General features: G+C 42.8%; 3 pseudogenes across 1 annotated transcript; 2 read left to right on the forward strand and 1 right to left on the reverse strand.

Annotated features, from left to right (window-relative positions):
• Positions 1 to 1,735: 1,735 nt before the first annotated feature.
• LOC149223138 (EP1-like glycoprotein 2) lies at positions 1,736 to 20,709 on the reverse strand (annotated as a pseudogene). The gene is made up of 3 exons (XR_016248947.1): positions 19,626 to 20,709; positions 3,169 to 3,460; positions 1,736 to 3,025 (listed from the first exon to the last, which is right to left on the reverse strand). The product of XR_016248947.1 is annotated as an EP1-like glycoprotein 2 (transcript).
• On the forward strand, positions 16,651 to 17,966 carry LOC149223139 (large ribosomal subunit protein uL10c-like; annotated as a pseudogene).
• On the forward strand, positions 19,917 to 21,221 carry LOC149223140 (EP1-like glycoprotein 4; annotated as a pseudogene).
• Positions 21,222 to 26,932: the final 5,711 nt, after the last annotated feature.

The raw sequence follows: 26,932 nt of genomic DNA on the forward strand, positions 1-26,932 counted from the left end.
TTGACCTATGCCTATTAATGGTCAGTTTGACTTCTATTTTGACTTGAAATATTAGATGTATCTCATGTTTATTTGAACAATTTCTCTAAGGAAAAGGTTGTTAGATTTTTTCCTCATGTGGGTTTTCCCATGGTAAAATATCTTATGTTTCTTGTCTCGATGACTCTTTATGATCCTACTATCTATTGCTGAATATATTTTGTGTAATTTATTAATTAGTAATGTGAAAATGAAATAGTTTGAAGTAAATATCATTAGAAGTAATTATAAGATAGAAGACCTTTTGAAAAATCAACATGGTATTAGAGGGGTAAAAGAGCAACCTTGTCAAGTCTTGAAGAAAAACCAAGATCCTCAATGGGAATCCATAGTCATCTAAGGAAGTTATCCCCACAAGTTATAAAGCTACATGTCTGTTGGACAAAGTAAATCCAATCCTCCATTGATTCCTGAAGAAGGACTGAAGATCCTAGGGAGAGAACCAACAAATCTCAAGTCATTCTCAAATAGGTTCAAATATATCTGAGGTAAAGTCTTAGTCTTAACCTTAGAAGGCTGAAAGGCCTCATTCTGAACCTTAGAGGGCCGAAAGGCCTCAACGCAAACCACATGAGACCAAAAAAAGGAGCTTCATATAGTGAAAGTCTGAGAGTGATTAAGAAGCTGAGAAGCCTAGAAAATTGGACCCTAATTCATTCAATTTAGTAATCCGAAGGAGACCTTAACAGTGGTTTTGAGAACCTTGAGAAAAAATTGGAAGTTAGCTTTAGAGAAGGTTGTAGATGTTCATGATATCAATTTGAATTTGAAGGAGATCATGAAAGTCACCTGTTGAAACAAAATCGACATTGGATACATTTTATGGTTTTGAGATAATTGGTTTTCTCATTGTGTTATGCCATCGGTGGAACGATCTATAGGATGAAAGGGTTTCACTGTGTTACACTTTAGATATTGAAGACCAAAACCTTAATTGTTTTGAAGAGGATCTCAAAGCTAGAAAGCCTGAATTGTTCTTCTTGTTATTGTGTTTTCAAACAATTTTAAGATGCCTCATCAATCTAGAAAGAAGTTGCTAATGACCATTGCAAAAGAAATATTGCCTCTCATTATTATTAACTATTTATTACTGAACAAATTCTATGTTACTTGTCTCCGTTCATGCCTCTAGAAGCTCTAGTCAGCAACTATGAAAGAAGGATAAAAACCAAGGGTATTTGGTACGCTATAGTAAGGCCAAAATACCTCAGATGAAAGTTACAAAGGCCAAATAATATCAGAAGATGATCTAAAGTAATCCTAAATGCCTTAATCAGTGACAAAGTCAAGAAAGGTATCTTCGTTTCAAAATTTTTATTGAAGATTGTTTGCATTAAATTGAATGGTATGTAACATTGCTCTTAAATTTTTTTGTTTCAGATCAAAGTTCTTTTGGAAATACACTTGTAGAGTATATGAGGACCAACCATAGGCCTAGTTGAATTAGTTTGTATTAAGACTTGTAACAAATTTTCTTTAAAGTTGTTAAGGATGATCTTAGTATTCCTTGAGGGGTAAAAATTCATTTATGCAAAATGTATCATCAAAGGATTGTGTCGATGTTCTGGAAATATATGCATTATATGAAGTTGTGAAGGATTCCTTGAAGAAACCATTAGGCACAATTATGTATAAAGAGTCTCTTCAGCTACTTATACACAACAATTTCGCTGGTGAGCCAAAGGGAGGCCGGAGATCTTCGGCAGCCCGTCGCCGGAAAGGTTGGATGGATGGTTGCATTACTGAGAGTCGAATGGTTGGATGGATGCCCATGCGAATGTAGAGATGTACTTTAGGCTGACCACCCTGTACTCTTACCGGTATTAAATACCCTATAGCATAGCAAATATTGCTTGCCTGAACATAAGGTTGGTTCTGTTCCCAAGCTCCTTGGTGTGCAAGCATGCAGATGCCCGTTCCCAGTGCAATAACGCCGCGCAGTTATAACAATCACGAGAAAATTTCCTCCTGCACTCTTTGGTTTCTGTTTCCCCAAATGGATTTGGATTTTGATTTGCATTTACATTGGAGAAATGCTCAGGTCCCACCAGTTTATAGAAATCAACAGAAGAGTTGGACGATGAGTGTCTTTAGAGTCAGCAAGGGGGGACGGGGCGCAGCTCCCAGATCCCATCAACTTGAGCACAGGCCACACATTGACACCTTCTAGAAACAACCATTGATCCTCCAAATTTTCTCACAAGATCGCACTGAGGCACTCCTCGCCAACATCCAAATCGCCGGTGTGTGATATGCCACTTATTAAACTGCGAGTAACTATACATTTTCAGATCTCCATCAGACTCCAGTCTCAGAAAGGACCAATTCGTATTAAATCTCAGTGTGTTGAAACTATAGAGAGCCGTGCTGGTTTCTTCAGAAGTGAGTTTGCAGAGTTCTAATGCCCTGAACTCTGGCGCCGCAGTGAAGTTGGCCAACCTCATCTCGATCATGTAACGATACCCATGCTTGGCTTGTGGATCGATCAGGAAAGTTGCTTGACTTACTGGTTTATCGCAGGTGTGCGTGATGGCATCGATGTCCCTTGGACCCCTGTCGTAAAAGGGGAGAGTCTAGTGTGGCACAGGCTCGGGAAGGCTGAGATACAGAACCAGTCCTCCGACTTCAATTTCAAGACAGTAAGGTCCCTCCGATCCATCCTTCTCCGACGCCCGGCTGACCAGTTTCTTCATCCCTCCAATGTTCAGTTATTGGCCGACTATGAGACTGTCGGTCGGGCGATCGAAACTCTGCCACACCGTTTTGTTATTTTCGTTATAGAGCACCAGGTTGCCGTCGTTTCGGAGTTCGCATCCCACAACGCCCCTTCCAGAAGTGTTTGAGGACCAACCACTGCTCCCGTTTGCATTGGAGATGACAAGGTTTCCGTCATCGATGAGGTTGAGAGTGGAATTCTCTGTCACGAGATCATTCATGATAGCTGTCCACACGATCATCTTGTTTTCCTCTTGTCCACAATAGCCCATGGAAATTCCCACAGCGTATTCATTGGGTGCGGTGTTGTTGTCCAGTATGGCCCATGGAAATTCCCACAGCGTATTCATTGGGTGCGGTGTTGTAGAAGAGCAACTCCAAGAGACCATTCCTAGATGCCAGTGGAAGCGGTCAGCTTTCCTGAGTTTTTAGAAGAGAACGCTCCACTAACACTCCCAGGTGTGAGCACACTCCCAAATGTGAGCAGAAGATACAATACTAAAGAACGGTAGAACGAAATTGAATCCATAATTAGCTGATATTTCCAATACAGCAGAGAATCTCTCTCCTCTTCTTCTTCTGTGTCTGATTTTTTAATACAGCATCCAGGCTATGAAATAGGCCACCAAATAAGGGTAGAGATTTGATGGTGTAGAATCCAGACTACACAGCATTAAATGGTGCTTATTGGTCGGTAGAAAACTTCCTGTCACACAGTCAAAGTCAACCGTTAAGCCCTCCAGTGGAAGGTACTCCGATCACACGACTGTTTTCTTTATTAAATTCCTAGCATTGGCATTCCAGGTAAGAAGAGCCTGGCTAAATTTGCTTTAAAGAAGACAATTGGTATAATAAATTCAAAATAAAGTAGTGCTCCTTTTCTAGCTATATCTGTTCTTTGGCTATATCTCTTCCACTGAACATCTTATATTCCTGTTACATATTTTAATGTGAAATATGAATTCTGAAATAATTTAACAAAACACAATTGTACCAAAATAGATAGAATAGATTCTCTATGGAATTCATGCAACATAGACCCATGAGGTGGTGACTTAAAATTAAAAGCCCACAATCAATCAATCAAAATTGATAATCGTACCAAAATAGATATAGATTTTCTATGGAATTCATGCAACATAGAACCATGAGGCGGTGACTTCAAATTAGATGACCACAAATCAATCAATCAAAATCAATAATCGCGACACCCTATGTCACGCCCCTACACCTGTGGTAGTTTTTCAACCGCTTATAGCGAGGTGTGGCACCACCGAACACTTTCTTTTCACCAATACTTATGTTCATGGACTACGCCTTAACATTCGATACTTAGTTTATTTTTTTCTTCACCAAGTATTAGTATTATCTTTTATACAAATGAACACACATACACATTCATTATCCACAACAATTATACATAAAGAGCACAATTGGAACAGTATAAAGGGAGGGGCAACTCTCTGAACAATGAGTCTGCCCGATTTCAATATATTATCAACTTTTACAATTTTACAAGTATGCCTTGGCAACCCCAAGTTTTATACTTAGCCAAAATTATGACTTCGTGTCTTGCCCACGAACTGCACACCTCGTGCACAAGTATGCCTTGGCAACCCCAAGTTTTATATTTAGCCAAAATTCTGACTTCATGTCTTACCCACGAACTGCCCACCTCGTGCACGCCTTGCACGGTGGTCACTCTCCACAATGCACACTTAGCCAAATTTTCTACCCGGCAACACCTTCCACGGTGGTCACTCTCCACAATCCACACTTAGCCAAATTTTCTACCCGGCAACACCTTCGTGCAGCCTCACATGAAACACCAACCGCAGGAGGGCGCTTTCGTTTCACCCCTACTTGAGTTCACCGTTTCGCCAACCGACGGGCGGGCGCCTTCGTGCAGCCCTCCACCCGCACGATTAATCGATGGGCGGGCGTGCCTTCCTGCGGCCCTCCACCCCTGTCACAACTGACGGGCTGGTGCACCTTCGTGCGGCTCTCCACCCATGTTGCCTACCGCAGGCGGGCGCACCTTCGTGCGGCTTGCCTACCCATGCCAACCGACCCGTTCATCCTCGTGCAACGCATGTAGTCTGCCTGGCAGGCAGGCGCATACACCTTCGTGCGACCTGCGCCTTAAGCCTGCTCCGCCACGCTTAAACCTGCACCTTCGCACCTCGAGCTCGTCCCTTGACTCGCTTGAATGCTTGTTTGATGTGTTGATCGATTTTCTTTGCTCCCCAACCGCGCCATCCATATATATGGGCGGGTGGGCGAGTCATGCCACCCGGCCGACTCGTCCAACTCATTCAGCCGACGCCCTCCATACTTGCAAACTCGTTCAGCTTTGTTGGTCAGCCCGCCCATCACACGGGACCGCCAACCAATCTTCCGCCACATCACAAGTCTATGAGGTCGGCCCGTGGGTGATGTGCCAACTCGTCCACACGGTATAAACTCGCCCAGCCAAGTTCCCCCACGCGCATTTTTCACTTGCTCGCTCGTTTGCCTTGGCTGCAGCTCGCCTCTTCGCACCGGATGTGCGTCCTGCCCGTCGCACGGACCACAGGTCCTTACATCCTCCTCCACCTGAAGTCATTGTCGTCCTCAACAATATGCCATCCCGGTAACCATCCTGCCACCAAGATCATCATCTCATCAAGATAACCATCTCATCCTTGGTCCATGATATCAACCAGTCCATACACTGCAACATCCCTGCAACATATGTAAAACAACTGTCTCCACCATGTGTTGTCCCATCCTGTGAACTATCATCAGATACTCCAACATAATGCCAACATCTCTCTGGTACACTACTAGCCCTCATGACTCGAACTAGTCGGGTGATCAGTCCAACTGTCACGCTCAAATCATAAGAATGTCCATCCTTATGCCTACACCAGTCTTTCTCAGACTTTGCCACATCTTGGACTCACCAAGAATCTCTCCCATGCTTAGGTCCATGGAAACTCCATCCCATCTGCAACATGTCATGATGCTAATGCCAAACCATTCCTGCACCATCTGTCATACCTGCTCAACCTGTTTTAAGGACTCACTGCCATGAGCAGCTAACAATGAGCCCCATCTCCTATGTCATCTAAAAAGATGTAGAAGGAGTAGAGCCTGAAGGCTCACCCTCACTAATAAGCTCAATCCATCTGTCAGGATCCTCTATCTCCATCCTCTGTAGATATGCAACCCGATCCTCCTCATGGACATTCGGTCTCACATAAACCTCCTCGTCATCATCATCCTCAACCTCCTCTAGCCTTCTTGACAAATCCAAGATACTATCGGATAGTGTCATGATAACCAATGACTGCTCAGTGAGCTTTGCCTCAACAATAGGCAATCGCATACACATATCTTCCATGCGCTTCTCGTCCTCCATCTGCATCACTGCTAGTTTACAATCAGGCCTTGTCACACCAATGGGTACATCTTCCCTTCCATCATAAATGTACAGCTTCTTCAAATGTGGAACAATCATAGCATCATATTGTTTCAAGAATTCCATCCCCAGCACAGCTTCATAGTCATCAATCTGCACTATAGTGAAGTCGACTTTCCCGGTCCACTCACCTAGTGTTGTGTCCACTTTCTCATCTACACCAAGGACAGAATCAGGAGGAGAATTCACTGTCTTCATTTGTGCCTTCACGGGTACAAATTTCAGCCCAATCCTTCTCGCAACATTTTCAATCATGAAGTTGTGAGTAGCTCCACTATCCACCATAGTGAGTACATCAGCACCCCCAATTTTCATCCGAACATACTCCAAACTGTTCCTCTCAGGATCCCTCCGAGAGACCACCTCTGTAGCAGTAGCAGCTCCAAGAATCTGCATCATCCCCACAGAAGCTTCTTCTTTCTTCGTATTACACTGTGCAATAGCGGCCACTTTTGGTCTTGAAGGACAATTCTTCACCGTATGTGGTTTAGCACATATCCAACACTTCAAGGCTTTCTTCGTCTTCGTCTTCTCATCCGATTTCGAAGCATCATCCTTCTTCTTCTCTTTTGGCTTATCAAACTTCTTCTTTTTCTCATCAGAAGTTTTGTCATAATGCTCCACCAATCGATCCACAGCAGCAAAAGCTTCCTCAAGTGTTTTTATCTTCTGCCTCTTCACTTCATTACGTGAGTAATGAAGTGAAGAGGCAGCTCCACTATCCACCATAGTGAGTACATCAGCACCCCCAATCTTCATCCGAACATACTCCAAACTGTTCCTCTCAGGATCTCTCCGAGAGACCACCTCTGTAGCAGCAGCAGCTCCAAGAATCTGCATCATCCCCACAGAAGCTTCTTCTTTCTTCGTATTAGACTGTGCAATAGCGGCCACTTTTGGTCTTGAAGGACAATTCTTCACCGTATGTGGTTTAGCACATATCCAACACTTCAAGGCTTTCTTCGTCTTCGTCTTCTCATCCAATTTTGAAGCATCATCCTTCTTCTTCTCTTTTGGCTTATCGAACTTCTTCTTTTTCTCATCAAAAGTTTCGTCATAATGCTCCACCAATCGATCCACAGCAGCAAAAGCTTCCTCAAGTGTCTTAATCTTCTGCCTCTTCACTTCATTGCGTGCCCAAGGTTTCAATCCAATAATGAAGTTGAACACCTTGTCCCTCTCCGCCATGTCAGAGAGTTCTAGAACCGAACTTGCAAACTCCCGCTGATATGTCTGTAGGTTCCCTGTCTGCTTAATAAACTTAATCTTCATCCTTGCTTCCCATGTTTCATCCTGAGGAATGAAGTGGGTCTACAAAGCCTTCTTCATGTCATCCCACGAAGTTATGTCGTCAGCACTGCCATTGGCAATCTGATCCATCCTTCTTCACCACCACATCTTAGCATCCTTCGTCAAGAATTGAGCAGCCACTTTCACCTTTGTCTCATCATCGGATAGACCCAAGCGTTCCAAGTATTGCTCCATATCCCAGAGAAAGTTACCAAGAGTCTTTGCACTTCTTGTACCATCATAAGATTCTGGTTCCTTGACTTTCACATGAGACACTCCTCCACCTAAGTTATGCCTCACGGCCTTCTTCAACACCGCGATCTCATCTCTTGCTTCATCAAGAGATTTCTGCAAGTTCAAGATTTCTGCCAAACCTCGATCTCTTGCTTCTCCAATCTCCTTGACTTCATCTTCAAGTTGTGTACACTTAAGATCAGTGTACTCATGCTGAGTTCGAAGTTCATCGAGTTCTTCCCTCATCTTCGAATTAGCCTCTTGATCTTTCATGACCAAGTTCATCTTCGTAGTCCAGTAAGACTCCAATTCCTCCATTCTTTCCAATATCCTTTCTATGAAAGCATCCGTCGCAATACGGCTAGATTCCCCAACATGAGATTCACCTGCCATTTCTGCTACCAGCTTCCTTCTTTGTGATCTAGTATAGACCATCCACCAGCTTCACCAAGTCCCTTGCAAAACCGAACCAGCTCTTGTCTCACTTGTATGTGAAACCAGCTTCCTTCACCTGCAAGTACCTGTTTCCACTGTCACGAACAATCCTGCTCAAATACCAATTGTCAAGGTGTGTTTCAGCTTCAATGCTTTAACACCAGCACCAGCTTCCTACAAAACTTCTCGCCAAGTTTTCAGACCAGCTCTGATACCAACTGTCACGCCCCTACACCCGTGGTAGTCTTTCAACCGCTTATAGCGAGGTGCGGCACCACTGAACACATTCTTTTCACCAATACTTATGTTCATGGACTACGCCTTAACATTCAGTACTTAGTTTATTTTTTTCTTCACCAAGTATTATTATTACCCTTTATACAAGTGAACACCCATACACATTCATTATCCACAACAATTATACATAAAGAACACAATTGCAACAGTATAAAGGGAAGGGCAACTCCTTGAACAATGAGTCTGCCAGATTTCAATATATTATCCACTTTTACAATTTTACAAGTATGCCTTGGCAACCCCAAGTTTTATACTTAGCCAAAATTCTGACTTCGTGTCTTGCCCACGAACTGCCCACCTCGTGCACGCCTTGCATGGTGGTCACTCTCCACAATCCACACTTAGCCAAATTTTCTACCCAGCAACACCTTCGTGCAGCCTCACACGAAACACCAACGATGGGCGGGCGCCTTCGTTTCACCCCTACCCGAGTTCACTGTTTCGCTAACCGACAGGCGGGCGCCTTCGTGCAGCCCTCCACCCGTGCACACAACTGATCGACGGGCGGGCGCCTTCGTGCAGCCCTCCACCCGCACATTTAACCGATGGGCGGGCGCCTTCGTGCACCCTCCACCCGTATCACCAACCGACGGGCGGGCGCGCCTTCGTGCGGCCCTCCACCCGTGTCACAACCGACGGGCGGGCACGCCTTCGTGCGGCCCTCCACCTGTGTTGCCTACCGCGGGCGGGCGCGCCTTTGTGCGGCCTGCCTACCCGTGCCAACCGACTCGTTCAACCTCGTGCAGCTCGTGCAGTCTGCCCGGCGGGCGGGCGCATACACCTTCGTGCGACCTGCGCCTTAAGCCTGCTCCTCCATGCTTAAACCTGCACCTTCGCACCTCGAGCTCGTCCCTTGACTCGCTTGAATGCTTGTTCGTTGTGTTGATCGATTTTCTTTGCTCCCCAACCACGCCATCCATATATATGGGCGGGTGGGCGTGTCGTGCCACCCGGCCGACTCGTCCAACTCATTCAGCTGACGCCCTCCATACTTGCAAACTCGTTCAGCTTTGTTGGTCGGCCCGCCCATCACATGGGACTACCAACCAATCTTCGCCCACATCGCAAGTCTATGAGGTCGGCCCGTGGGTGATGTGCCAACTCGTCCCCACAATATAAACTCGCCCAGCTAAGTTCTCCCACACACATTTTTCACTTGCTCGCTCGTTTGCCTTGGCTGTAGCTCGCCTCTTCGCACCAGATGTGCGTCCTGCCCGTCACCTGGACCGCAGGTCCTTACACCCTATGTGGAGAAACATCAAATTAGAAACCAATAAGTAATCATGCAAAAGGAGATCCATGAGGTGGGGACTCTGGGACTTCAAATTAAAAGACCACAAATTAATCAACTAATCACAAAATAGATGATTATCATGGACACGCCATAAGGTTCCTGAGACCCACAAGAGAATTAAGGACAAGCCCCAGTTTTCAAAGTCAACTACAACATAGATATTGTTTTTGTCAAGCCCATGAGTCGGCGGTTGGCGTGCGACGAGTTGTGTAACACCCTGGCAGATCGGGCAGGGCGTGCACGACAGTTCTGCACGACGGAGGCACGACCCGCGGGCAAACCGGGCTAGGTGACCCGTGCACGGTGACCCGACGGGCGGTTGAACGGGGTTGCGGTTGGGTGAAGCGGCGGACAAAGCGACGAGTTGGACGCGGGCGCAACCACCCAACGAACAAACGGGCGCACGGAGAGATGTTCAATGGGCGGACAAGAACCGGGCGTCACATTGGATGGGCGACCCGAGGGCGCACCGCACATAATGGGCGGGAGACCCAAGGGCAACCTGCGCCCGAACGATGAACGACACGGCAGCAGGAGCGCAGGTTGGTTCAACATGGGCGCGGCACGGTTGGACGCTACAGCAGGAGGTGGAGGTATGAACAGCGGGCGGCCCGGGTATGGGCGCCCCGCCTTACGACGGACAATTGCGAACAGCGAACGAGCGAACGTGCAGCGTGAACGTGCGACGGGCGACGACAGCGTGCAGGGATGCGACAATGGGACGAGCCAACAGTGACGTGAGGCGCGCGTTCATATACTTAGCGAAAATGCGAAGGGAGCTGCGAAGTTTATAAGAGATGTGGGGCGGCCTTGCACTTGGGCACGGGCCGACCCACCCAAAAATAAAACAGGGGCTCCAACATATGAAATCGGGGGTCGGCTTGGACAGCGACACCCCTTCAACAAATGAGCAAGGCGGCATATAAAGGAAGGACGCGAAGTTCATTTGGGATAATCAAGCAAGTCTTGGATTGCTCTCTCTACACTCGCACAGGGGTAAAAGACGCAGATGTTATGCGCACATCTCATGCGCAGCAAGAGATAGTGCGCTGTTTTACCGAGTTGTTTGTGTGGACGGGCGGAGGTGTTAAACGTGGACGCAGGTCGAAGTTCAGCAGAGGTTTGTCATACGGTGGCACGAGGTTATGCGCAGGCCAGGTTGGCTGCAGGTTTAACATTCCGGTGACACGAATTGTGCGCAGACCCGAGTTGGCTACGGTTTGGGTAAACGGGTGACACGGTGGGTGCGTGGCCGAGTTGGGGAGTTGAGGCTCGGGTGAGCTAGCTCCGCCATAAGTGCGTACGCACGGTTGTATGGGCATTGGCCCTTTGTTGTAATCGGTTGTGTTGGCCGTGGATCTTGCCCGGCAACACGTATTGTTGTATATTGTATTATTGAATGGTTTTCATAATATAAGGATTCGGGCGAACTCGTTTGGGAGTTGCCCCTCCCGTAAAACATATGTGTAATTGTTATTTATATGGTTTGGTTACATGTTATTATGAGTGATTGTAATGATTATGTATGTTGATGAAATATTAATGCGGTTGCTTAATTAAAGTGTTGAATTAAGTATATTGCTGGTTAAGGCGTAGTCCATAACGTAAATCCGTTAAAAGGGTGAGCGTTGGTGGTGCCGCACCCGCCCAATAAAAGAAAAAAAGATTGGGGGCGTGACAGGTGGTATCAGAGCTCGGTCGAAGAGCTGGTGTTGAAACATTTGAAACTTGGACAGGGTTGTCTCGGTTGAAATTGAAGGTGAATCTGCTTGTTCTAAAGCAGGTGATTAGTATGGAGAAGGTCGATAAGGCGGTCATGGCAGATGATAGCCATAACACAGTTAAGGCTCTTCGGTATGAAATATTAGAACAAATGAGTCAATGGAGTTCCAATTGGGTTGCGATGCAGACCGAAAATTTGAAGATTCGGGAAAGCTGTTCAGAGCTACGAAAGGAACTTGAAGAACTCAGAAGTCAATGCGAAAGCACATCAACTATTGAACTCAATGAATTTGATGAAGAACTCCGACAAGGCGAACTTGGTCTTCAAGAGCTTTTTGAGGAAAGGGCCCGATTGAGGAAAGAAAGTGCCAAAGCGGAGGCCGAGGTCAAACGAATTGAGGAAGAAATAAGGAAGAAACTTCTTGGTAAGAAGCTGGTTGTGATCGAACAAGAGGAGCTCGACTATATTGATAAGTTGGAGACTCACTATCGTGAACACCCAGAGGACATCCGGAAGTTTAACTCTATGGACTTGGTCGATGAGCACATGGTCAGTGCGCTTGAACAGGATTCGGTGAAGGAAAAGCTTGAAACAGGTCAAGCTAAACCAGGGCCGAGTTCCCCGGAAGAACCAAGCAAGGAGGTGAGATATCTCAAAAGAAATGTCGAAAAGGAACATGAACCTGCCGACACTTCTGAGGCCGAATTTTTAAAACAGATTGCTGAAATAAGGCGCAAAACAAAACCGGCAAAGGAAGACGGTTCCTTGAAGTTGAGTTTTGTGCAGGCAACCGTGAAAGGGAAAAGGCTTGCAGCTTTGATTGATACGGGAGCCACTCACAGTTTCGTAAGTAGAAAGGCAGCAAGGTCTTTTGGGAAAAAGACAAAGATGGAGGGAGAAAGCAGCGCTTTTAAGGCCGTTAACTCTTCCATTAGAGCTGTTGATGGTGTGTTGAAAGACACCACGGTGAAAGTAGGATCATGGTTCGGAAAGCTGGATTTGAGGGTCGTAGATATGGACGATCATTCTATGGTGTTGGGACTAGACTTTATGAGGCTTGCCCAAGCCATACCAATGATGACCCGAGACCTTCTCTTGATCACAGCCGGAGGAAAGAACGTGATGGTGCCTATGAATAGAAGAAGTTGCTTGGGATATAGACCAAGAATGGCTTCTATGACCCTGTATCCCAAAGACCCGAACGTAAGGCATGAAGATGCGGAACTAAGAGGACTTGGGAGCGTGGTCCAAACAACGAAGGAGAAGAAGCTTGTTGACTTCGTTGCAAAGGCCGGAAAATAAAACAAAGGAGGTGAGGGAAGGACCTCACGAACTTGGAAGCACTTGTTGGGGATACATCCTACCAAAGATTCTCACGAAGAAGTTGTGAATGAAGTAAGCCCGAGCGCTACTTCGGAAACAATAGTTAATGAGAATTATGAGGGTAGAGACCCTGCAGGGATAGTGGATTTTTGCAGATATGCTATGGGCATATACGACTTCCAACTAACAAAAGACAAGCTAGGCAAGCTTGGTTGTACATGCGAAGAGGTTGAGGCTGTGCATAAATACTTGAGGACGCAGTATCAATCCGATACATGGGTGGATGAAAGTCAGGGAGGGAGCTTCCTGGCTCTCCTATCTTCTTAGAGGACAAAGAAGATGGGCTCATTGTTGGCTGCTCAAGGCAGTGAGCCCTCACATGGTGATTGGGCAGGTATGAGGACATGCTGCAGAAAGATGGGGTTTCCATAGACCTGGGCATGGGACCGTGGAGTGTTGACATGCGGTTGGCACTTGTTTATGTGCATGGGCACATGGAGCTGACTTGGTGGAGGCAGACTTTACATGGGTTGATGGTTACCTTGTATAAGGGAGCCTACATCATAGTGGATATCAGCCATGGTGGTGGTTGATGTGTTGTCGGGACGACAACGTCTTCGGGTGGAGGAGAGTGTAACGCCCTGGCAGATCGGGCAGGGCGTGCACGACAGTTCTGCACGACGGAGGCACGACCCGCGGGCAAACCGGGCTGGGCGACCCGTGCACGGTGACCCGGCGGGCGGTTGAACGGGGTTGCGGTTGGGTGAAACGGCGGACAGGGCGACGAGTTGGTCGCGGGCGCAACCACCCAACGGACAAACGGGCGCACGGAGAGATGTTCAATGGGCGGACAAGAACCGGGCGTCACATTGGATGGGCGACCCGAGGGCGCACCGCACATAATGGGCGGGCGACCCAAGGGCGACCCGTGCCCGAACGATGAACGACACGGCAGCAAGAGCGCAGGTTGGTTCAACATGGGCGCGGCACGGTTGGACGCTACAGCAGGAGGTGGAGGTATGCACAGCGGGCGGCCCGGGTATGGGCGCCCCGCCTTACGACGGACAACTGCGAACAGCGAACGAGCGAACGTGCAGCGTGAACGTGCGACGGGCGACGACAGCGTGCAAGGATGCGACGATGGGACGAGCCAACAGTGACGTGACGCGCGCGTTCATATACTTAGCGAAAATGCGAAGGGAGCTGCGAAGTTTATAAGAGATGTGGGGCGGCCTTGCACTTGGGCACGGGCCGACCCACCCAAAAATAAAACAAGGGCTCCAACGTATGAAATCGGGGGTCGGCTTGGACAGCGACACCCCTTCAACAAATGAGCAAGGCGGCATATAAAGGAAGGACGCGAAGTTCATTTGGGATAATCAAGCAAGTCTTGGATTGCTCTCTCTACACTCACGCAGGGGTAAAAGACGCAGAGGTTATGCGCACATCTCATGCGCAGCAAGAGATAGTGCGTTGTTTTACCGAGTTGTTTGTGTGGACGGGCGGAGGTGTTAAACGTGGACGCAGGTCGAAGTTCAGCAGAGGTTTGTCATACGGTGGCACGAGGTTATGCGCAGGCCGGGTTGGCTGCAGGTTAACATTCCGGTGACACGAGTTGTGCGCAGACCCGAGTTGACTACGGTTTGGGTAAACGAGTGGCACGGTTGGTGCGTGGCCGAGTTGGGGAGTTGAGGCTCGGGTGAGCTAGCTCCGCCATAAGTGCGTACGCACAGTTGTATGGGCGTTGGCCCTTTATTATAATCAGTTGTGTTGGTCGCGGGTCTTGCCCGGCAACACGCATTGTTGTATACTGTATTATTGAAACGGTTTTCATAATATAAGGAATCGGGTGAACTCGTTTGGGAGTTGCCCCTCCCGTATAACATATGTGCAATTGTTATTTATATGGTTTGATTACATGTTATTATGAGTGATTGTATAATGCGGTTACTTAATTGAAGTGTTGAATTAAGTATATTGCTGGTTAAGGCGTAGTCCATAACGTAAATCCGTTAGAAGGGTGAGCGTTGGTGGTGCCGCACCCGCCTAATAAAAGAAAAAAAGATTGGGGGCGTGACAAGTTGGGTGGGTGCGCTCCTGGTTAAATGCGACAAGTAGGATGTGGGACGAGTCGGCGGTGCGACAAGTCTGTGAGCGGGCGAGTCGGTTGCGACGTTTCGTTGTGACAATGGGACGATTTGGAGAAGTGTGACGAGATGGGGCGGTTGGTTAAAGGCGCCAAGAGCACGGGTGCGAGAAGGCAACGGAGGGTCGAAAAACCGAAATTCGGCTAAATGTGCGAACTTACGACGAGGAACTTATATCGCACATGTGGACCACGGGGGCGGCAACATGGACGAGCAGACATGAATTGGGGGTGTGGTTGGTTGAATTGGGAGGTCGGCTTGCCAATGACTTAACCATGGAGAAACATATATATGGGCGGATGCCATGGAGTGGGCAAACTGAGTACGGGCGAGCAAGGAATGGGCAAACTGAGTTATGAATGTAATACTTAGAAAGTGAAAAATAAACTAAGTATGAAATGTTAAGCATAGTTCACACTTAAGTATTGTTGAAAAGAAATTGGGTGGTGGTGCCGCCACCGCCAGGGTAGGGGCGTGACAGTTTTGCTCTTGCAGAAGATCTTGCTATGAAACAGGTGAGAAGGCGAGGAAGATGCATTCCCCTGTGAATCGTAGCTACCAAATTCACCGAATTGGTGTAGAAAACATCGAAAATTCAGCGGTTCAATTTGGTTCGCGAATTAATAAGCCAATTCGAAATTCAGTACGGGATATTCGGTTCGCGGATTAATACAGGCAGAACAGAGCAGATTCCCAAATCAGAAGGAAGTTTGTTCTCATAACCGTTATAAATTTCGAGCAGCCCATTTACTCTGTAGGGATCCTTCTGGATCCATGAGATCTCATACGGTTATCCATTAATGAATGGAAACGCTGGTTGAGATTTTGCATATCAAATTCCTCAGCAGGGCAGCTAATAAAATCTGTAATAATCCAGCGCTTATGATGTATAGCAGAAGTGAGAAAACAGGGCATCCAGAGAATGGGGTATGTAAAGCAGGGTACAAGCATATATATGGTATGCAAGGTATAAATTTGTAGGCAGAAGCTATAGAATAGGCCATCCAGAGAATGGGATTTGTAAAGCAGAGAACAAGCATACAGCATATGCAGGGTATAAACCTATGCTATCACTTTTGCTATATGACATAACCCATAGATTATTACAGATTTCATTAGCAGCGACCCTGCACATAAATATGTCTGCTCTACCCATCAAATTTAAACAGAAATATCCTCCTCCGTGGAAAAAATCATGACATTTTTCATGGTACACTTCCTTCTAATTTGGAATATGCTCTACCAGTACTAAATTGTAATGTTTAATGTTTTGTCTTATATAGAATAATGGATGTTGTTGCTTACAAAGTAAATGAGTAACTAGTAATTGAGGGTACAAGCTCACATTAATATTTGCACACGCCCAAAACATGACTCCACTCCAGACATGGACATGCTTGGTAATGTGGAATCTTTATGATTTGTTGTAGAGGAAGATCAGTTTATATATATATGTAGATGAATAAAGAGATTTTCACGTTCTGATATTCTAATGTAAAACTATGCACTATGCACTTCTATTTGCAAAGTTCATAACATGATTGAAAACAGGATTTGAATATCATAATTGTCCATTTCAATTTTTTAGAATTTTGGAAAAATAACATGTTCCATAGTCCAGAATTTTTTCATATTGACTTTTAGGCCGTCAAATTTCGGCGTATCGAATTGAATTTGAACTCAAACTTGGTAACCATACTGTGAATGAAGGAGGGTGCAAAGTCATCAAGCAGCGAATGGAGGAGGGTGCACGTCCATGGCCAAAGAAGAAACCATCAAAGACGTGATCACTGAAATCTATGCTAGTCCAAGTTTGGTTGGAGGAAAAAGAAAATAACCTAGTCCAAGCACAATACAGGTTCTTGAGACACACAATAGAATTAAGAACAAACCCCGGTTTTCAAAGTCAACTACTGCATAAATGATTGTTTTGCTCTTACAGAAGATGTTGCTCTGAAACAGATGAAAAAGGCAAGACAGGTGAATAAGTGAGTCTAGATTTTTCTACGTAATTATATATGATTTCAATTTTCAGCTACCTCGGACATACTGGAAACCTTCTGGCATTCGACTGATAATTCCAATTGCAGCACTGAGAGGTGTTGGATTGAGGGCCTGTGGATGCGAAGAGCAGAAAGACTGGGGAACCGAGGTAGCCCCCACTTTGATAAGGATAAGCACTCCGTCAAAGGAGAGAATCCAGGAGGAAGCGGCCATCTAGTCAGAATCCAATGCACAATAAGCAGGAACAAGAAGGAAGAAACTGTTGAAAAGTAAAGAAACCACTGGAGAATTGCTACCTAGGAGTAGGCATCAAACACACTGGCCTGACCGTCAAACCGCTTCAGTTACTTAAAAATCCCTTCCAGAGACCACCAAGTTGGTTGTGGTGAAGAATAAACTTGTGGGGAAGACCATTGAGGGTACCCCATGGGAGGTTCTCAAGCCCCGCAAGAAAGGAATGCCTAGGCAACCATGAGCCCTTAACAGGAACTTTCCAAAGCAGCGGAAGCTTGAAGAGAGTGATTTTACTGGGACCGTTTCCAAAGAGAAGTTTTGTTTTTACCAAGAGTTTAAGGCCTTGGAAACCATGCCTACAAGGGCAGAAATTTATGCCAAGATCTTGGGCCCATTGCAGATTCCTGCCATGGGACTCATCAGTGCCATTAGGCTTCTGCAAAGGATTCCGTGTTTACATTGTTGGCCCTTGTTCATGAGCTAGAGGAAGAATATGGAAATGCAAGTAATTCATAGAGGTTGCTAATGGGAGAACCTGTACATCCTGTTTTCAAGTTGTAAGTAATCTAATGTTTTCTCTTCTGAGGAACTTCCAGTCAAGGAAGGAAGGCTATCAAGCTTGGGTGGACTTTCCTCAGACGAGGAAAGTCAAGTCAAGGACAGTTCTAGTACCCGGCCTATGCCTATGGTAAGTCGAAACAAAACCACACAAAGTTCTTTGTTTCCATATGTTCTTTGTATCTCAATCTCCATTGAACAACGGATATGCATGCCCTCTGTTTCAAGTTTACAAGTGAACAAATTGACCGACTTAGTTGTTTGTTTCCATATGTTCTTTGTATCTCGATTCTCAACCTCCATTGAACAATGGCTATGCATGTCCCCTGTTTCAAGTTTACAAGTGAACAACTTGATTGACTTAGTTCTTTGTTTCTATATACTCTTTGTATCTCAACCTCCATTGAACAATGGCTATGCATGCTACCTGTGTTTCTGGGAGAAAATTTTAAAATCTATCTTTAGGCTATTTTGCCAACGAAGCATCTCTTTGTTCCTTTGAGAGCATACAATTGTTTCCAATGCTGAAAATTCATGGCCACTTGTTTATTTTTTATCGACAGTAAAACTCAAGAAAGCCCGTCAATCCCCCTTCATTTAGACGCCCTGAAAGGAGTCTATTTTCGATGGAATGAAATCACCAAGGCTAGTGAACTGAGAGTAGCCCAACTGCCCAACTGTGGACTGAAATAGTTGGTAAGAACATAAAAGACAATAAAGTTTACAAGTGAACAGATTGACTGACTTAGTTGTTTGTTTCCATAGTTGTATTTCACCCTCCAATTGAACAATGCCTATGCATGCTCCTCCTGCCTCTAGTATTTTAAAATCTATCTTTAGGTTATTTTGCCAAAGCATCTCTTTGTTCCTTGACAGGCATACAATTCTACTCAACGCTGTAAAGATAAATAAATTTATTTCCAATTAATGACCACAAAGTAGGTCAAAGGGACAGTTGAGTACAATGATGTCCAGACTCCATACAATGCCGTAGAACCAAACAGTATCCTATAAAAAATACAATGCATGAATATAAAAGGTACAATGCAGGAAAATAAAAAATACAATATAAAAAATACATGTATGGAATGCCCTGACTGAGAAAATCTCAGGGCTAAAGGGTCTAAGAATCAGACCCATCTCTCCTAACCTAACATCCAAGGCTGACTCATCAGACCCATCTCTACTAACCTAACACCCAAGGCTGACTCCCCTGACCTAACATCCAAGGCTGACTGAAAAACTCTGGAAACGAACTCCACAAAGTGTAAAATCATGGCTACTAGTTTCTTTTTGATCGACAGTAAAACTCAAAGAAGCCCTTCAATATCCCTTCATTTAGATGCCCTGAAAGGAATCTATCTTCCATGGAATGAAATCACCGACGCTAGTGAACTTAGAGAAGCCTAACTGCCCAACTGCGGACTGATGTGGTTGACAAGAACAGTGAGTGGGTTATTCTTTGCTCCAATGGAAAAGTCTAAATATCATATGCCCGGGACCTTGGAAATGGCACAAACAACCAGGTAGAAGTATAAGCTTTATTTCAAGGATTAAATCAGGTTTACTAATTTAATGAATCAGGCTGTCTATTTTTGGGCCGGACTTTTTGGATTGGGGATCGCGGTCGGATTCAGGAGCAATTAACAGCCGCAATTCTGTTCTTCAATGTAGAACGAGAAAAAACATACAAAAAGCTTGTGAAAACATATTCCAGAACTGAAAATAGATTTTAATAGATTCTAATAATACTAGCGAACTGAGTCACCCGATCATATCCTTGCAAAATATGTTTACTTACTCCCCCATCGAAAACAATATACAGAGACTGAACATGGGACATCCCAGAAGAGGGGTAGACAAACTTACGATTGGATTTTGTGTTGATTGCAGAGCAGCCCTCGCCTATGCTCAGATCTGGAGCTACTAGCTCTTTCCTTCTTGTTTTATATTTCGCTTACCTCTGGTTTTTAACAGCAAGCCGTGTGAACCGGTTTCCGGTGTGATCAGACCGCTATGCCGGCGGGAGGCGGCAGTGAACCGGGTCCCGGTGGGATTGTCCTTTAGTATTGTGTCTTCTGCTCACATCTGGGAGTGCCACACCTGGGAGTGTGAGTGAAACCTCTTTTGTAAACTCGGGAAAAGCTGAGAGGTGGTGATATGGAATACCATGCCAACTACAGAGTGCTTCCAATAGCATCTAGGGATGGTATGTTCCAGTTGGTCTTCTTCAGCACCACACCCAACGCATACGCCTTGGGGATTTCCATGGGCCCTTCTGGACAAGGGGAAACCAAGATGATCGTGTGGACAGCTAACATGAATGATCTCGTGACAGAGAATTCCACTCTCAACCTCACCGATGACGGAAACCTTGTCATCTTCAATGCAAACGGGAGCAGTGTTTGGTCCACAAACACTTCTGGAAGGGGCGTTGTGGGATTCGAACTCCGAAACGACGGCAACCTGGTGCTCTATGACAAAAATTACAACGGTGTGGCAGAGTTTCGATCACCCTACCGACAGTCTCTTAGTCGCCCAATCACTGAACATTGGAGGGGTGAAGAAACTGGTCAGCCGCGCGTCGGAGAAGGATGGATCGGAGGGACCTTACAGTCTTGCAGTTGAAGCCAGAGGACTGGTTCTGTATCTCAACCTTACCGAGGAATGGACTCTCCCCTTTTACGAGAGGGGTCCAAGGGACAGCGATGCCATCAACCACGGGTGTCATCACATGATTTATCTGACGTTGGCCAACATCACTGCCATGAACTCTGCAACCTCACTTCTGAAGAAACCAACACGGCTCTCTATGGTTTCAACACACCGAGATCTAAAACGAATTGGTCCTTTCTGAGACTGGAGCCTGATAGAGAGCTGAAAATGTATAGATACTTGCAGTTTGATAAGGGGGATATCACATACCTTCGATCTGGCTGTTGGCAAGGAGTGCCTCAATGCGATCTTGCGATAAAATTTGGAGGATCAACGGTTGTTTCTGGAAGGTGTCTATGTGTGGCCTGTGCTCAGACTGTTGGGAAGGAGTGCCTCAGTGCGATCTTGCGAGAAAATTTGGAGGATCAATGGTTGTTTCTGGAAGGTGTCTATGTGTGGCCTGTGCTCAAGCTGATGGCTTCAAAGGATCTGGGAGCTGCGCCCTGCCCTCCCTTGCTGACTCTAAAGACACATCATCATGCAACTCTTCTTTTGGTTTGTATAAACTGGAGGGACCTGAGCATTTCTCCAGCCATCATGTGAGTGCAAATCCAAATCCAATTGGGGAAACAGAAACCGAAGAGTGCAGGAGGAAATGTTCTCATGATTGTTATACCTGCGCGGCATTCTTGCTCTGGGAACAGTCATCTGCATGCTTGCACACCAGGGAGCTTGGGAACAGAACCAACCTTGTGTATATCAAGAACACCAGGGAGCTTGGGAACAGAACCAACCTTGTGTACATCAAGAAGACTGTGAAGAAGGTTTAACGGTGTTTCTTCCTTTACTTTCTCTTAAAGCCATTAGCCAGCAAGGCCGAGGAATTGCCCCGAAGGTCCAAAGTGGTTAGAATTTGGAGGAATTGCTCAAAGGTCAAAAGTGGTTAGAATTTGGAGGAATTGCCCGAAGGTCAAAAAGTGGTTAGAATTTGGGCAGAAAAAATTCAAAAGTGGTTAGAATTAGGAGGAATTGCCCTGAAGGTCAAAAGTGATTAGAATTTGGGCAAAAAAATTTCAAAAAATCTTATAGTCGCAGTTTTTGAATCGTAATTTTATAGTGGAAATAGATTCAGTACAATAAAAAAACAAATGGAACATCTAAAATTTTATTTTAATTACAAAAATACTTACCAGATTTTCTCTAAATATAATTAGAATTTCCATAATTTTCCAAACAACTCTTTCAGCTTGTTAAACTACACACTTCGTTTTATCAGTCATTGTGAAAAAGCTCAGTTTTAAAAATAACGCACTTCGTTTTATCAGTTATTGTGAAAAAGGTCAGTTTTAAAAATAAATAAATTGGTATAGAGCCCATATTTACCAGATTTTCTCTAAATATAATTAGAATTTCCATAATTTTCCAAACAACTCTTTCAGCTTGTTAAACTACACACTCCGTTTTATCAGTCATTGTGAAAAAACTCAGTTTTAAAAATAACGCACTTCGTTTTATCAGTTATTGTGAAAAAGGTCAGTTTTAAAAATAAATAAATTGGTATAGAGCCCATATGGGCTTGGCTTAGGCCAAGGGAAATAAATGTAAATGTTTATTTTGGTATCGGAGCCCGTATGGGCCTGGGCTCGGGTCAATGGAAATAAATGTAAATGTTTATTTGCCTATTAGTTTTCTTTAATAAATATGAATATTTGTTTTTCCAAAAAAAAGTTAGTTTTAAAAAACAAATAAGTTGGTATCTGAGCGGTATGGCCCTGGGGAAATAAATGTAAATGTTTATTTTTCTATCCGTGTTTTTAATAAATGTGAATGTTTGTTTTTCCAAAGAAAGTCAGTTTTAAAAACCAAATAAGTTGATGTCGGAACCTTATGGACTTGGGCTTGGGCCAAGGGAAATACATGTAAATGTTTATACATAAATGTGAATGTTTATTTGTCTATTAGTGTTTTCAAGGGATTGTATATTTAAAATTAGTTTACTTATCTAAGACAATATTAGATACATTTATATGTAATATTATTTGATGTGAATATAAAATATAGTTGACGTTATCAAAATTTAAGTTGGTATCAAAGCACCATCCCATAAACTATAGTTAAGTTAATTAAAAAAAAAAAATTTCCTTTCCACTATGAGAATAAAAGTTTTAATTTAATTTTATTGGTGAGGATTTACCTTTTTACTTTATTGGTGAGGAATTGGTACACTCTACTTGTCATGATGTGAAAAGTAATAATAATAATAAAATTACAAATTTTGAGATAGGAAATGTCCAAATTTAAACAATCATAAAATAACAATAAGAAAATAATTGTGATAAGACAATCATAAAATAACAATAAGAAAATAAATGTGAGAAGACAATCATAAAATAATAAAAAAATAAATTATTAGATATTAAGTAAGGAGTTAGTGCGACTTTTTGGAGTTTCAGGGGCTGGAATTGAGTGGAAAAAAATGAGTTGAAATCTTGATTTGTGTTATTTGAACTAGTTTTTTTTACTGTATATATGAATTAAACACTCTGGAAAACCCCTATGGCACTTCTATTGTGAAGGTTTTACCTATCAAGCTTGTGATTTCAATGAATTCCTACCGGATTTTCGAGAAATTAGACCGGAAAAGGTTCCATAAAGTCCCACTAAAGACAACTCGATTAAGCAAACTAGCATAGATCCATCTTTACTCTGGATCTACCAAGTGCAGAGAGGGATCAAATATTTTTTCACTCTATTTTGCATGATATTAATAATAATTTTTCCCATGGTATTTGGCCATAGGCTTCACCTAAATAAAACCTCTTTTTTGAGTGTTTGTAAATATAAAGTGAATTATGAAGTAAATATAAAAACATATTTTATTTATTTACCATAGCTCTTGTTTATTTATATTTTTATTAATTTACCATACATCTTTTATAAATATGGTATTTGGCTCATGGTATTAAAATGGTATTTGGCCCATAGGCTTCACTTAAATAAAACTTCTTTTTTGAGTATTCATAAATAATTAGAGGTTTATGGAGTAAATATAAAAAGAGGTTTTATTTATTTACCATACCTCTAGTTTATTTATATTTATATTTAAGTTTATTTATATTTATATTTATTTACTATACCTTTGGACTAAGGACTAAGTATAAAAAGAGGTTTTATTTACCATACCATAGCTCTAATATATTTATATTTTTATTTATTTACCATACCTATTTTTTGAGTGTTCATAAACCTCTTTATATTTTAAATTTATATTGTGTTTATACATAATAATAATTAGATTGATTTCTAAATAGGGCCAACATTAGATTAAGAATATTAAATGTTAAACATTACATGTTAAATGTTTATGTTTACATTTACAGTTACGTTTGTATGTTTACGTGAGATCTACCCCCATACTGGCTGTTGAGCGCCTCTAGCGCAATAGAAGAATTGAACCCAAATATAAAATAATAGTAATAAACTTTGGGAAAAGGGAAAAAGTGGGAGCATTTTTCTTTTGGTTTCTTTAATAGTGAAAAGGGGAATAATGAGTAATAATAATTTTTGAACCCAAATATAAAATAATAGTAATAAACTTTGGGAAAAGGGAAAAAGTGGGAGCATTTTTCTTTTGGTTTCTTTAATAGTGAAAAGGGGAATAATGAGTAATAATAATTTGTAAAGATATTTTATTAGATAGTTCATCACAATAAATTTGATAAAATTATGCATAAAATCCAAAATCTATCTTATGAGGTTTTATTTCTCCTTAGATTTTTGGATTTGTAAATTATTGTTTATTGTATATGCATGCAAATTATAATTATGCAAAAAAATAGGGAACAACAAAATAAAAACTCACAAACTATAAGGTGACAAAAGGTATATCTTGGAAGATTAGGTTGCTCTAGTCTTTTTCTCTGAATGGAAAAGGGATGCAAGTACAGAGTAGTGAGGCTTGTGGTCTATGGGTTTTTATAACGCACAAATCCTCTTTGTTTGCTCACTCCCTTTCCCTCTCGGGTACTTTGTTCATCTATGGAACAAAATGCACTCTAATATAATGGAACCCCTTTTCCTCCTAGTGGCTCGGTTATAACACAACCCGATAGCGTACTAATGGTTAAGTTTGACTCCCTCAACTCTTAGCTAGAGTTACAATATGGACTCTTCTATAGTCATGATCAAGTGGCTAGCTCCCTTTCCATGAGCAATGGGCACTAATGTGACATCCTCTTGAATTATGGTGGTCCAAATAAGAAGGTCAAATTTCAAGTGGCATAAATTTTGCATACAAACTCTGATTCAAGTGATTCTTTTGTCATTGGAAAGGTCTCTACGTGTAGAATAACATAAAAAGGTGTGGCACTTACGTTGAAAAGTTTTACCCCAAAAAAATGTCACCGTGATGCCTCAAATTGCTCCTGGAAGGTTTTAGACCTCAATTTTCCAAACTCAGTCTTGCCAATAATAATGGTTTTGTGAGCTTATTCCTCCATTTTTCCACTCCAAAATCATTGAGATGGATGAAAAAATATATAATGATTCAATTCAGATTACAGCTCCCATTTTGGGAGGTTTTTTGTCCCTAAAATATTTTATTAAATCAGGGCAATAAATTTTTCCTCCCCCTTCTCTCGGGAGCACCATTTAGCCTTGCTTGGAAGCTGTCCTTTCAAATCAATTTGATCTGAATTCATGAAGGAATAAAATGGAATACAAATTTAAACAAAACATAGAGATACAACAAAAGAACATAAATTTAATTAATTAATAACAAGCACTGAAAATTGTTTACATGCATAATAGAACAAGCTAGCTCGGACGATGGTAGTTTATCTCTGAGAAGAGATGTGACAGCGACATGCCTTCTGAAATGTGTTATAATGAGGCTCGGAGGCCTTTTTACCATAAAGAAGAAGTGTGGAACCCTAACCCTAGGAGATGAAGTGCCAACAGTTTTGGGCCCCGTTGGGGTAAGTTGGACCCCTAACTTCCCTGGCCATAACATTGGCATACAATCTTCGTTTGTTATCATAATACCTTGTTTCAAATATTTCCATGAGGAGGTCATAAAAAATGTGTGAAACATATTCTGGCATTTTTGCAGTCTCGTCTTTTTCCTAGAAAACGTTGTTTAGGACCTCAAAACAACTTCAGAAGTTTAGTAACGAAAAAAAATACCAAAAATAGAAAGTTGTGCTAGAATTAAGGAAACTGAAAGGAAACGGTGTTGGGGGTCCAAGTGGAATAAGCGGGTAGCCACCAATATCCTCCTGGATCATAATTTGCCAAAGGTGATGTTGCCCCTATCTACTAGTTCTAGACCTTTTCTCCAAAATTGTATCCTCTATCAACTATGCTTGAGCATCAAGTGCCAAATCCTTTATAGAAGCTAGGAACTTCTCTTCTTCTTCCTAATCTAGAATGGAAGGCTCATAGATTTTTAGATTCTCTACATTCACCACTGGTAAATGCACATGTATGGGGATAGACTGAGTCTATAAGCATTTCTTCCCATCTTTTATAGTAGTTGGTGTTGAATTTTTGTAGCTATGGTTGGTATTCATAATTGTTATTTTATCCCTCCAAATAAATGTAATAATATATTCAAGACATGTTATGTCGACTTCAAAAAGAGGGAAATTTGAATTTTCAAACTATGTATTCTTTCTTCCAGAAGTAAGGTCGACTTCAAGTCGCCTCAGCCCTAGAGAGGTGAACCTTGGGCTCTCTTATCCACTATAAATACACTACTCATCTTCATCCAAAAGGAAAGAAATTCAGATCTCTTTTGTTCACTCATGGGACTCCTCTAAAGTAGCAAACAAAGACTTTCTAAGGCAGATCAAATCTCTCTTGTAATAGATCAAATGCTCCTCTCTACAAGACAAGTTCTAGACATACTTAAGAAGATTAACAGACTGAGCTTATGGAAATATCACCTTCCAAGAAGAACAAAAGAATATCATATTTGGAAGATAAATTTTGAGTATGAGTTCAAATTTTGGAGCAAAACGAAATTCTGAGCAAACCTAATTCTTTGTGGAAGGTTGAAATTTTTGAGGTACATTAGAATGAGTTTATGAGGCTACTTATTATTGGCATGGTTTCATCTATGCCTATTCACAATCAGTTTGACTTCTATTTTGACTTGAAATATTAGATGCATCTCATATTTATTTGAACAATTTCTCTAAGGAAAAGGTTGTTAGATTTTTTCCTCATGTGGGTTTTCCCATGGTAAAATATCTTATGTTTCTTGTCTGGATAACTCTTTATGATCCTACTATCTATTGTTGAATATATTTTGTGTAATTTATTAATGATTAATGTGAATATGAAATAAGTTGAAGTAAATCTCATTAGAAGTAATTATAAGATAGAAGACCTTTTGAAAAATCAACATGGTATCAGAGGGGTAAAAGAGAAAACTTGTCAAGTCTTGAAGCAAAACCAAGATCCTTGATGGGAATCCATAGTCATCTAAGGAATTTATCCCCAGAAGCAATAAATCTACA

Source organism: Pinus tabuliformis, chromosome Q (genome assembly GCF_031772625.1).
Source record: "Pinus tabuliformis cultivar Carrire ecotype Pingquan chromosome Q, CPIR1, whole genome shotgun sequence".
In the NCBI taxonomy this organism is placed as follows: Eukaryota; Viridiplantae; Streptophyta; class Pinopsida; order Pinales; family Pinaceae; genus Pinus; species Pinus tabuliformis.